General features: G+C 36.5%; 1 long non-coding RNA gene across 1 annotated transcript in view; it reads right to left on the reverse strand.

Annotated features, from left to right (window-relative positions):
* The window catches only part of LOC127016039 (uncharacterized), a 50,087-nt gene extending 36,225 nt beyond the window's left edge, over positions 1 to 13,862 (reverse strand). Inside the window, exon 1 of the long non-coding RNA XR_007766426.1 lies at positions 13,757 to 13,862. This is a non-coding gene — a long non-coding RNA (uncharacterized LOC127016039). The remainder of the gene's footprint in view (positions 1 to 13,756) is intronic.
* Positions 13,863 to 14,387: the final 525 nt, after the last annotated feature.

Raw genomic sequence — 14,387 nt, forward strand, 5'->3', positions numbered from 1 at the left:
TTAATAACAATTACCTGACTATAAGCCAAAAGGAAGCAGAGAAGGAATATGTAAAAGAAAGAACCAGTTAAATACAAAGATGAAACCAGCAATCATGCAATGAACTGGCAGTCTAATTTTAATGAGCGTATCAGTTTTGCTGTGGACACCAATAAAGGTTTCCACATGCTAATAAACAGAGAGGTTCATCTGAGCTCAACCTTTGCTAATCAACACTCTCTCACATTCAGAATAGAAAATGATATGCAGATACTTAGCACACCACCAATTACCAATGCCCCAGATGGAGATCTCCTGTCAGTCTCCTCCTCCCCAGCAGCAAAACATTTGGTGAGGAGAAAGATCAGAAGTGTCTGCAACTTCGAGGCACTCTCCCACGCCATCCCCTTCCAAAGCTGGTTGGTAGGAGTGCCTGAACGTAATCATTCCTACTTCAGAAAAACCGGACAAACCCATTAGAGAGGCTTTCTACTTCATACACAGTCTCCCGCAAAGAGTTTTTCTGTCTCACATCCCATGGCATTTTTTCCCAGATCACTGGGGAAGTCCTTTGAAACCTGTTGCTGGAAGAAAATCCCCTGCACTTCTCCGAGCCATCTGGCCTCCTGATCTTTCTCTCTCTAGCTGCTGCAGCTTGTAATTAGTCCCAGCTGAATGGGTAGTTAATCTCTTTTAACAGTTAGAATCACATGGGGCATATACATTTCATTGCAGGGCATGGACCAATATTTACAGATTAAAAGGAGTCTTCTATTATCTCCGCTTCCTCCTCTTCAGAATCCATATGAAGAAGATTGGATTGGAAGTTCAGAGACAGAAAGAGTATTCACCACATTTTATGATATAGTAGAAATGAAGAAGACACCTATGTTTATTATTGATTCAAAATTCAAATTAGCATACACTAGTGCTTTTCCACTGGAAAAACAAATCATTAACTGGGAAGATAAAATAAAGACTTCTTTGCAAATAGCAAATATTGTTTTTGTAGAAAATGATGTCAGAAGCCAAAGGTTAGAATTTATTGCTAGAAAGAAGACTTTAAATTAGGAAGTGTTAAGTCAAGAGAAATTGTGCTGAGCTGGAACTCTGAAAATGTACCTAGTGATATTTAAGGTTAACTTAATGTATAATACGCCACTAGAATGAAAACACCCAGATTAACTATATTATCAGGAACACTTTGAGAGAACTGCAGAAAATGAAATACTGAAAAATAATGATTACGTTGGAGTAGAAAAGTCTCTTGCTTATATTTTATTTTATAAAAAAAGCAAACTAATGAGACCGTATAAAACTATTTTTTCATTTCATGGTTATAGCTCCAGTGAAATGTCTAAACCAAAAGAAATTTTGTTCATTATTGTTCATTATTTATGTTGTTATGAGAAACCAACAACAAAGTTGGCTTATAAGTGTTAATGCACATTACTCTCACCACATCCATATACCCATACCATCAGAAGTGTGGACAATTCATAATGAATAATGTGGGGTTTTTTTTCATATTTACTTCACCACCACCTTGAGGCCATAACGTATAGCATTTTGAGTGAAAAAAGGAGAAGGAAAAGAAAAAGGAGAGATGCAGGTCCTGAGGGAGGGAACAAAAATGTAGATGTCAGTCATTCCCTGACTAACAATCACTGGGCTACGCTCATTCATATACCTATCCTTTCTCTTCCCATTGTCCATAAGAGCATAATTTCAACAAAGCAGAGGCAGAAGGTACCTTCACTGGATGCGCTTCAGAATAACATGCTGAGGAATGTTTCCAGGCACCTACCTCCACGAGAGAAAGCTCAGCTCCGGGTTGCAGGCAGGCAGAAGCAGCCGTCCCCTTCTGCCCTGCCCCGTGCTCGCCCCTGGCTGGCTCTGCCTGCGCTCTCCTTGGAGGGGTCACTGTCAGCCGTTAATGTGGAGATCTGGCCTGCTTCCCTGATTCTAAACACAGACTTTTTTTTACGGCACATTCACATTTCGGATACTTTGAGTTGAATTTCACATTATTTATCCTGGTATAATTACAGTCATCTATGGTAGAGACTTAGGGACTCTTGGGAGCCCCACTGGGAACCCAGGGGGAGCGAATTCCCAGCAACTCTCAGGTTGGCAATACCCACTTCTGTGCAGGAGCAGAAAGAGTGAAATACATCAAGCGCCTTGAAAAGCAATGCTCTGCCATCACCTAGGATAGATGAGACTTGTTTTTTTGGTGGCTGGCACACAGCCTTCCTTTCACTGAGAGCTTCAAATACCACCATCGCTCAGAGGTATCTGAATTAATATCTCTAGATTGATGCTGTGAGTCCTCAGTGCTCACTTGGGTCGATATGGCACAGCATTGTCTCAGGCATGCCAGCATACTCCATGGTGTACCAAGACTCACACGCCCATAACTATATCCAAAAAAAACCCCAAAACGTCACTTCTATTTTCAATGTTGCTAGTGAGACCCGCAAAGAATAACATAACACTACACATGGCGTAGAAGGGTATTTGATGAAAATACTGATTGGCAGCCATGTGTCCCTAGTTCTGCTCCTGATTTTGCAGCTGACCTGCACTGCGAGACTAAATGAATCATTTTTATCGCTTTGTCCCTTTGTTTGCCTATCTAATGGATAAGGTAACTGAAACTTGCTTTTCCTTTGAAAGCACTTGGAGACAGATGGAGAAACAGCAAAAAGTACACGTTGAGAGCAAAAACCCTCAAGCGTGAAGCTGGCCACAAAAGGCCGCAGTCTGATGAATGCATTCCCGAATAAGATCTTCATCTCATTTCTTCATCCCTCTAAATAACTATAATAAACATAATGTAATTCTTCTACAGAGCATTACATTTGATGATACCATTTGGTACTGTAATTTCTGTGAAGATCTGAACAGAATCATGTCAATTTTGGCTTTGACAAAATGAGGCTCATAACTACCAATCAATCAATTCTCCTCAGATTTTCTACAAAAAATGTACTATAGACATACATTACAAATAGGTACAAATATCAGTAAGTGGGTATTAGTAAGCTGAAAAGAGTTTACTGTGAAGGCCTTGCAAGTGCAATATAAAAAAAGAGCTATACCTGAAAATGTGTTTCATACTGGGGAAAATGTTTATGTTCTAAGCACTGTTCTGCTCTTTTACAGTCAAGTTTATACCCTGTGTGCTACCATGTGGCTAAGTAGTTTTCTCAGTGTTAATTTCTTAGTCTTCCTTCTTATTTGAATGATAACAGCTGGGAATGCTAGCGTATTATAAACTGCCAATCTCTTAGGAAGCTGCAGTTACAACCATTAAGTAAACATCAGTTATTAAAATTAAGTCTTCAACATGCTGAGAAGCCTGCGTTTTTATTTCGGTTACAAGTAAATGTGTTAAAAATGAGGATGGCGTGCTCCCTTCCTGCTTACTCCTCTTGCTAATTGTAAAATGCACTGTTCATAGTAGTTCAAGCTATCCATCCCATTATGACGATCAGAACAGTTTGTTGTTACAAAGAAATACATCCGGACAAAAGATGGGTTTTTGTAAGATATCTTCTCTATGCTACTAACGTTCTACGTGATTTACATTACAATAATGTTTTATATAAATACCTGTGTTCCTTTTAATGATGAAATGATTTGGAGTTGGCACAGAGAGCGAGATACATCTAGATACCCTCAGGGAGGGAAAAGCCATACTAATTGTAGAAACTATATTTAAGACCTTGATAAAGTTAACGATTGGGGAAATACACAAAGCAGGAATAGGAGCTGGATGTGACTGAAACATAGTAAAGAAGATATAAGGAAGAAAGCCAAGTTTAGGTGGACAAACTACAGAAGGACATAGCTGAATTAGGTGAAGGAAAACGTGAGTGGGATATGACTCTCCATCATATCCTGGGATTAGAGGAGAGTCTGGCCAAAATTAAAGACGGAAATGCTAATAATCTAGCTATAATCAGTCAAGGGGTATTAACTGAATAGATTGTCAGTCTCACTTGTTCAACAAAGAGATTAATCTTTGAATAAATCAAATCTGCAAGCAAATTATTAGAAAGAAGAACTGAGTTTTGGCTCCTACCCTCTAACATCATAGGAGATCAGTTCCTTTTGCCTGTGTTCCCACATCTCATCCCCATATATTGAAAGGCTGGGCCAAGGAACATATTAAAAGCTTAGAAAACAATATTGAGGGCAGTTTCCCTCCTATTTCTGTGTAGTATTATATATATATGTATAGTAGTATAATATATAAAGTAGTATTTTACATATATGTAGTATATATAGAGAGGCAATATTCAGTGGTAAAGTTAAGACACATTTGCAGCCTAATTAAACCACAGTCCTATTTTCTTAACTCTCTTATGTTATGTGCTTCACAATTGCCAAGCCTTCCTTGCCCAGCATTTGTGCTTCAAAGCATTGCACAAAGTAACTGAAAAATAGGCAGCTGAATTGTAGGTTTGACTTAACACAACTCGATTTATCCATTTGCTTTTTCTTCTGTATTCCTCCCCCCCCCCGCCCCCAACACACACAAAGTGAGTGAGATGCCTGGTATATGCGGTACAGCTGAAAGTCCTGTTGTGCCTCAAGAAAACCTTGTTGATCAATACCAATTCCATGTAACTTACTGTGCATTCTTTGATCCTTCTCAACTAGTTATTAAAAAACCATGTCCTTGTGTTAGTCATCTACACACAGGATTGTTGGGTTTGAATTCTCCAATAGTGATACGAGCACAGATAGCGTGGAAAGAAAAACATAATTCCATCTGGACAAATAACACTGATTGACAGAGTTATTTTTAAAAACACTTATCACTTAGGTTTTTATGTGTAAAATGAGATAACAGATCTTTTCTTTTTTTTTTTTTTTTTTTAACTGAGAAACACTCTCCAAGTCCAAACAGACTATGTTTCAACAAGTAATTCTAGGCTGATGCATCTGCACCACGATTATTCACAATAATTTATAGTTTTGTCAGCTATGCATTACAGGGTATACATGAACTAGAACCAGATGATGGACTATCAGCAAAAGCAAAAATACTGTATTTATCTTGAGAGTTTTCACTAGATCCTTTTGCTAACACATTGAGACTGCAAGCAGAAGACATTAAGGATGAACTAGAAGCTCTCTTCAGATTTTACTGATCTAATGTAGAGTGAATGAGAATCTGGCCCTGCAAGTGCTTCACAGTGAGTGTGTGAAGCACTATTAACACCAGCCACATTTCTACACAACACACCAGATGCCGTCAATCAGAAAGTCCTAAAGAAACAGAGTACATCATTTCCACTTCCTTTTAACTTTTTTCCCTACTTCCTTCAAGTAGGAAATCATTCTCAGGCGGGCACGTGAATTTTAATTTTTCACCTAACGGTATATCTGCATCTAAAAAGTGAGGATAGCAGGTCCTGTTATGATCTGGACATTTATTTGAATAGTAATGCAATTTCAATTGGTTACCAAGCAAATCTCAGTCATATAAAGCTCACGTTTATAAAAACTTGGTATTTATTAGTGATACCCCAGAGTACCTGTGGAGTTCCTTGGAGCTAGGTGCTGTAAAAAACCAACCAAACAAATCCCCTCAAAATCCAAAACTTAAAAATTCCTTTATTCTAAAAAGCTTATATTCCACACAGAGTAAGAAAAGCACCAGAAATGAACTGCAGTTAAACTATTGTGAATGGGTTTCCTGATCAGAGAGGAAGTAAGCTAAATCTTATGCCTCCTTCTTAGTCACTGATCATTCCTACCTTCCATTGAATGTACTGAAAAATATGTTTATTTCTATACATTATAAGTCTGTTGAACTGGAAAGCCTACTAAAAAACAACATGTAAAGGAGAGAGATTTGAGGAGGACCTGAATAACTGTGTCACACTGAAGAATATATCTATCTGATATACGTTGGTTCATCAGATATATTATGAATCACCCATAAAAGAAGCCTTCACATTGCTGCTAGGGTATTTTTTAGCATACATTCACCAGCTCTGTCTGACATACTTTTTGGAAATGCTTCTAATTTATATGAAGAAAGTATATGAAATCACTGTACATATTGTTGTTTATTTTTAATTTTCTATGGGTTATAAAACGCACACTGAGAACTGAACGCAAATCGTTTCCTCTTCAGTGTTGCTGAACAAGATATCAGATTCTTAATGAGGAAAAAACAGAACATCAGTTTGTTATGCATTTTATTCATGAGTACATCCAGAAAGGATGAATAGATGGCTGACTGTAATAAGGAATAGCTAATGATACACAGCACAGCAGACATTTTCATTATACTTCACTTCTCTTCAGTTACCAAAACTATAGATTAGCAATGATGCTGGGAAAAGGCACACACCTGACATTTTGGTGCTTGATTCAGCTCATACAAATGAGCTAATTTTCAATAGATTGTTGCAAGCTCAACAGAACTTCCCAAACATCTTACATTTTCAAATTAGAGATACAGGGAGCAAAACTATAGACTCCTCTCCTTTGCAGTTCATTTAGTTGACCGAAAAAAACAAACCCCAAAAGGCAGTGAAAAATACATATATATGTATCATTCAAATGAGTGATATATGATGCATGATAAAGTAAAAAGAATAGACAGTAACACTAAGCAACACATTCACTGTAAATGACTCTCATTCATGTTTCTGCTTTTTTGCCTCTAACAGTCCTAACAAAGGCCCTAACATAGCACAGAAAGACTTCCAGCACAACAGAACACCCACTGAAGTGGGTTTTTTTGTTTGTTTTAAACCTGAAAGTAAAACACGCTTACATAAACTGATGGATCAAGGCTTGTGTTTTCTAACAGAGAGTTATTTTTGTCTCATAATTTGATTGTGAGTTTTAGTATACGTTTATAAAGTACCATGACCATGACAAGACTAACTCCTTTTTTAACCTTGAAAAGAAGAGTTACGTTTACTTTTGATTCTCAGCTACAGTGATTGTTTTGATATAGTGAGGAGGTGAGTATTCCTGAATATGAAAATTAAAGACAAATTCCTTGTGCTAAATATGCAAAAGGACTCCTGAACCATGTACCTCTACCCCATCCTACCTGCCAGAGACCTTTTTTCTTCCTGCCCTCACATCAAATATGATCATTGTCAAATGCACAATATGAAGCCCAGGGCCATGCAATCTTTTCTTTGCTGACCTTTGCAAAACTGGTTTATAGTCTCTCATAGGAGACTGAAATTAGTCTACTGGGAAAGAGAGAAATATCTGGGGTCAGAATATGCTTTCCTTCCTGAAGAAAGCATTTTGTACAAACTATGTGAGAAATACTTCAAGAGGGGGAGGTTGTCTTTTCTTCCCCTCTCTTATTGCTATAGCCAAAGCTTGAATGTTTCATTATTCCACATGTTTCCGAGGGGTGTTTTATTTGAACCGGTTCTCAAGGAAATACCTGTAAATGGAAATCTTATGACAGAAAAAAAAAAAATCTTATAAAATTTGTGCTTCCAGTCAGAACCAAAGTTTTTGCTCCTATAGCGCACCAAAATACAACGCAAATAAGCTGTTTCAGGCTTCTTATGTAAATGGGGATTGTTCATGCACATGCAGTGCATCTAACAGAAAAATAATTCTATTCAGATGCCACAAAAAACGATTAGAATCTTAATTCACTATCAAGCTGTTAAAAATTATTTAATGCAGTGTTCTAAATGAAACATAGTATGGATACCTTATTCTAATAATTATTTCATTTGAGAAATACACTTTCTCCCTTTTAAGTATAAGGAATCTGATCCTGCTTTATAAATAAATTAACAAAACATAATAAAGAATTATTATGTGTTGCATAAGTGGGCAACTGATTTTTTTTGTCTATAGAGTGCAGAGGGGTAATGAGTTGCCTATTTTCTGGATTGTAACATCTATAGCACTGTCTGTTACTGTTCTTATAACACCTCATGCCTGCAACATGCTCATTAATTATTTATATACAACTTATAAGTAGAAAAGAAAAAAATATAAATTAATTATTTTCTTATTAGTTTGCTGTGTCCCCTTTCAGAAAAATGAGATTAATCTAGGAAGCAGGAAAGAAAACAATGGTAAAGTTTTGGAGTAAAGCCATTACACATAGCCAGAAACACTACTGATAATGAGGATGATGTACTTGCTTGCTATTTTGGAGTGACTAATGAGAAAGCTGCGTAGGGTAGACTTCCGTAGAAGTCTACAGAGGAAGACACCAAACATCAGATTTATGCATCTCCAAACTGACAATGAGCTGAGATTTGCCAAAATTTAAGATGTCTGAGCAGTGGGGTTGATTTCTCATTAACTCTGGTTTACTGCATAATGAGACTTTGGAATGAGCAAATGTGATTTGTCATGCAACTTTAAAAATATACAAACCTGTACGGCTTTATTTTCTGTTCTAGCCTCTCTCTCTTTTCTCTACATGTAATACCTTTGAGAACAAAACTCTGTTAATGTTCTATTACATTTTTAATGAAGAATAATAAACTGTTAAAACACATCAATCATTTTGCTGCATCCTTAATGTAATGAATTAGTAAACTCTTTGACAGGTCTGCTCTTACTATACGAGTAGCAAGTTGCCAAAACATGGCTGATAAGTGACAAAGGAGCAATCCATATACCAGAGTACATCTACTAACGTGTGATTACTGTCTGGTTACTAAAGCAAGACTAACAGTCCATTGCTTCAGGAATATACAAGCATAATCCTGTAACAGACACAAAAAAACAAGGCAATATCATGAGATACTGCATCAGAGATACAGCTGTCAGAGATGTATTTTGAGATTATTATTATAATTTTCCTGAATATGCCTATGTAGGTCAGTTTTGGGTTTTTTATAACGTACATGCTTCTTGATATTAAAGCAAAGGAGAACCCAAACCAGAACATGAGATCTAGCCTCCTTCTTTCCGAACTTTTGGAACGTTAGGATCTTGAATCCATCTCTCTTAATGAATGCTACAAACCAGGTCTATTGCTATTTGCCAAACTAGAACCTTGAAACTAAGCTCGTAAGAAATTCACAAACGTTAGCTTTAATCTAAATCTTGACCAGAAGCCTGCAACCTACTTTTCAAAGCTCAGTTCTCTGATCTAAGCCGCCTACAAATTGATTTAAGAAGTGCCAAACACTGCAATCAGAAAAATCAAAGGAGGTAAGCACACTCTGTATTTCTGAAAAGCAGACCTCAGACAAGTCCAGCAAAAGAATAGGCATTTCCTACAGGGTGGAATCCACTGTGGGCTAGCACCCAATGTTAGCTGAAATTATCACTGGGGATTCATAGGACACAATGCTGTTAAAGACAGGTACTAGACATATTATTGTGCGTTGTTATTGAACCATTTGGGTAAAACTCAAGGCATTTGCTAATACTGCTAATGCATCTGATTCCACTCAACCATATCAGGAGGCATGTGCTTTTTTGCTAGCGGAAGAAGTCTTCTTTGATATTCTTTAAGGTTCTTAAGGGTCACAAGTAATTTTTGAGCGCTTCTCAGTGAAGCGTGGAAGTGGAAGAGTCAATGAGAGCTAACTATATTAAAACTGGACTTAGATTTAATGACAGTGAACTGCTTAAAAAAAAATACCCTTTGACCTTGTAAGAAAGTATGGTTATATATGTAAACATCTCACATTTAAACCTCAAGGTCTTCATTGCAGCAGCTAGTCCAGGCTCAGGCAAAAGAGGGCAGTGTCGAACTTCTCAGTGTCAGCCAAAGGGACACAAACTGCTGCTCCTCAGAGAAACAGACTTCCAGCTTTCACATGCTTGAAATGAGGACAGTTCTTTGGCAAACAGGGTCTACTTTTCCATCAATATGCTAGATCTATTTGCTAGAAACGAAATGCATGAGCATTAACCTCAACTTGACAGTGCACAACAGAGAGATCTTACAGTCAGGAGTGGTGAAACGCTGTGAAAGTTATCCATCCTTGCCAAGAGGAGACGACTTCTTGCAATTTCTCCTTCAGCGGAGCACCTGTGCAGATGCTAGCACAGATCTACACCCGATTGTATCTCAGAGACAGGAGGTCTGCAGGGTGCTTCAGGTGGGATCTAAACATCAACTGGCCTGTCTGATCTACAGAGATTTGACCCTCTTCAAGGAATCTTTCTTTGCCTTTCTGTTTGCATGCCTCTTGGGCAACAGGTTTTCTGGCATCCTCTCACATATATATGCAATACATGTATAATCTAAAAGTAACAGTAATTAACATGTATTTTTTTCCATCAGAGAATCTGGCCAGATAATATCGTTAGGCATAAACTGTTGAAAAGGAGTGCAGAAACAGAGAGGAAATTTTGGTCATTTTTTGTTTCGGAATATTTTCATAAGACAATAAACCTCTGTCATTAAAAAACTTGCATGGTTAGCAGAAATACAGAATCATTACAGACATGTTTTGTGCACAACAGCTTCTCCATAGAGCTAAGCTCAGCTAAGCCATAGTCTGCTTCTGTGTACTTCTGTTTCTGTCACAGGTTAGTGAAGTTACAGCTCAGAAAATAAGAGAAAGCAGAGTGTTTCCCCCCCAAAAATGGAGGGAGTGATAACAAGCGCAATAAAGCTGGTAAGCCAACAGCAGCATGATGTGACAAGGAGGAAGAGCATCAAAGCCAGGAACAGCTACGACCTGGAACAAGTCTGCAGCCTAAGTGACATAAATATTTGGTTAGTCCATTGTACAGTGTCACCTTCGTTGCTGAAATATTTTAGCTGTTTCAATTTCTGGCAGTTTCTTAACATATTAATCCAACTCTTTTCTCTTTACTGAGTACAGTCAGTGTCAGATGCTGTCCCAACGACAGGGACAGCTCTGGATCTGCAATTTAACTTCCACTGAGGTCACCAGTCAGCACTTTGCAATCTGCCAGGAAAAGGTGCCTGCACAGGTGCTCTGCAACAGAGGTATGGTTGGACTTGGTATTCTACAGTCTTTTTTTTATGGTTTATATGGTTAGTAGGTTGTTATAGTACATTGTTGCTAGGATGTCATTCCTGGTGTACTGTATGGCCTGTGCAAGCTACCTGGAGTTGTTCAGCACTGGCTACTGGCAGATACTCACTCATCCCTCAGATATAATGTATAGAGAGGACCATAACAACCTTGGAAGGACTGTCCTTGCATCAACTTTGCTTGCAAACTACAGCACCAATAGCCAACACAGGAATAAGATGCCCTATGCGTCTTTAGCCACCATCATACGTATAAAGGCTATTCCACAACTGAGTCCGCTGAAAGCATACCAGGTCCCTGACTGGATCATGGGTCACATATACATTGCACTGTGTTGGTATACTTGCCCCCGTATTTAGGATTTAACTTCTTTTTTAATTTTATATATGTAGTTACAAAGGCTCTTGAATACTAAATAAATCTTAATCTTATGCCTGAGTGAAGAGAAAGTGCAAAAGGAGATTATACATTATATTTTCTAGTTTTCCAATATGCTTACCAGATTCTTCTTTTTTAATACGTGCAAGTAGCAAGAGTCTATTGGGTCAACTAGCTTATAATTAATTATTGATTAGATATTACAACCGTATGCTGAGATTCATTTGGAAACCAAAGTGCTTCTTTGGTACTTATGTTAGCATTTATTAAATATGCATTATTAATCTGAATTATGTTGTGTTCGAATGTAAGCCCTTAGAGCAAAGATAATGATCACAGCATTAGTATTTGTAAAACAGAATTGATTTTCCAACTTCACCAAATTAGCTGAATATGGGATAGGCTGCAGGTATGGAAGAATGAATGCTACTAGAGGAAGCTCACATGCTTAGGTTTTTCGATGTACCCTAATAAAATAAATAAAAAACAAACCTAAACTTAGTTTATTCCCCTAAATAGTGCAGAAATAAACAACATCTAGAGGTCTTTAAAAAAATAATTAAGAAACCTTATTCGTACATCATGGGTCACACATTATTTTTATTCCAGAAGGAGTCCTTGCAACATTTAAGGGAAAAAAAAAAAAAGTAATTAACTTTAGTTTTCCATATGCAGCTATTCCACAGAAAGCTAGTAAAACTTCAGTGAAGTAAATGGTTGGACATTTCATTATACATTTTGAAATAAATTATTTTCTTTTTCTTGTGATTAAATATAGTTATGTAGAAAAGAAACAAGAACGCTTAATTGAGATATATGACAAATAATATTTATGATATTTGTTTCGGATTTCTTAAATTTTGTATTTTAAACACGTCTTGAAATCTCACCATGAAATTCACAACTTAGTAACAATCCTGTCAACATAAACTTTCACGTACAGCATCCAAACTATATAATATTATGGAACTTGAATATAGATTATTTCAAGGAATATGGTTAAGTGTCACTTCTCAGCAGAAACATGGAACTGACTGCAATTTTGATAAGAACAACTTTGAGCATCCTTGTGCAAATGATTTGTCATGGCCTTTTTTTATGCAGCACATCAGACAAGGGTTAATTTTAGCATTATAAGTGTTGCATTAAGAAAAAGAAAAAAAAGAAAAAAAGCAAGAAACCCAAAACTGACCCAGTAGTGTGAAGGATCAATGTTAGGTATTACATTACATACATTACAGGGATAATTTCATTCATTTGATAGCACATTTATCTAATGTCCATTTTACTGTTTCTCTATAGCCAAAATGTTCTATTATTTGCATTGAGAATTTTCACATTTATATTCATATTGTTTTCACACAGCAACAAGAATTCAAGAAGAGATGTACTGACACGGTTAGAAACTTCACAAAAATTTGTAGGGTACTGGGTGGGATATTCAGAATTTGAAAATACCCTTCTGTCTGCTTTTTTCTTTGTAATACTTCAAAACTACTTTTAAAAGCAGGGAAGAAAGAGGAAGCAGATTTGTTATTTTGTAATTACGCAGTGTGCAGTTTTTCTGACAAGACTCTGCAACACTTGGAAGGGATGGGGAGTTCGAGAACAGGTTTTTGCCTCACAATTTAAAACTCTAGCATAGCTAAAATCAGTTAAAGGGTATTTCAACTCTTTGTTGTGGGGTTTTTTTGGCCACAGACAAGAGGCTGGTGGTTCATTTATAATATGGCTACTAAACCTGAAATATAAAGGGAATACTGCGACAGAGAAGAAAATGGATACTTGGAGTTAAGTATGTTCGTTATACCTACTAACCTACTTAGAACTTTGCATGAATAAAATATTGAAGCAAAACAACAACAAAAAAAGGAAAACATCACTTTGGGGTATACTTGTTTTTAGAATTTAAATAAGGACAAGAGCATAATACTGTTTTGATGTTTGCTTGCACTAAGGGAGAAAATGAATATTAAACTGAGTGCAGCAGGTTTAAGACATGTTTGTATGTACACACGCACACATTACAAATAAAGAGCAGACAAGGGACTAAGAAAACATCTTTTTCTGTTACAGATAACACTGGTTTTATAGTCATCGCTCATTTTATGTCTGTACTGTGCTTTTGTTGTTTGGCTCTCCCTTTGCTATGACTACTTTTAAAGCCAGGTATATTTACTTTCTATTTCTGTTCAAAAAGTTGATAAGAATTAATTTACAATCACATTAGTCAGAACAAATGAAGAGAAATGTTAATAAAAATTAGAACTTGATACAGTGTATGCTCAAAAAAATAAATGAAACACATTTTGATCTTTAAAGTGCAAGTCAGTTTATGAGAACGTTTTCCCCCATTTGTACCCATAAGTATTAACAGGTATTAAATTAGATACTGAAGAACTTACCTATTGTTCTGCAAATATAATACAATAAAATTTCAGCAAACAAGGAAGTGAATAAAGCACCTGGAATATATAAAAAAAAAAAAAAGGCATTTTATCTAGTAGGCTGCACACTGTTGATTCACATCTTTGAAATTAAGCCAAATTATTTTACAGGTGAAAACACCTTTCACACACCTACAATTATTTCGTCACATATTATGGAGACTTTGTTTCTGATTAAAGCTAATACAATGGTATACAACAAATGATTAAACTTAATCTCCCTTATTATTGACAACCACATTTTATTTAAATAAAGAAGTTACTAATATTTCCATTTTAATATATCAGCACATGAATTTCTTTCTTACGTTTTTTATATACCTGGAGTTTAACATTTCAGCAAAGAAAACTCGCACATTTGTTTTCACATGTTCAGTGCCTACAGAATGAACGTATTTTGAAGAGTACATGCACCAGGAAAAGCAAAATTAATTTTTATGATGAAAAAACAGTTTGTAAGCTTTCTCACCCCTACCCCACCAACAAACAGCATAATACTACTCTGAACAGATTTCATATAGGTGCATGTGTGGTCTGGAAATATTTATAGACTGTATCAACAGTTTACCCCAAGAGGTTCCTGTGTGTA

Source organism: Gymnogyps californianus, chromosome 4, assembly GCF_018139145.2.
Source record: "Gymnogyps californianus isolate 813 chromosome 4, ASM1813914v2, whole genome shotgun sequence".
Classification (NCBI taxonomy): domain Eukaryota; kingdom Metazoa; phylum Chordata; class Aves; order Accipitriformes; family Cathartidae; genus Gymnogyps; species Gymnogyps californianus.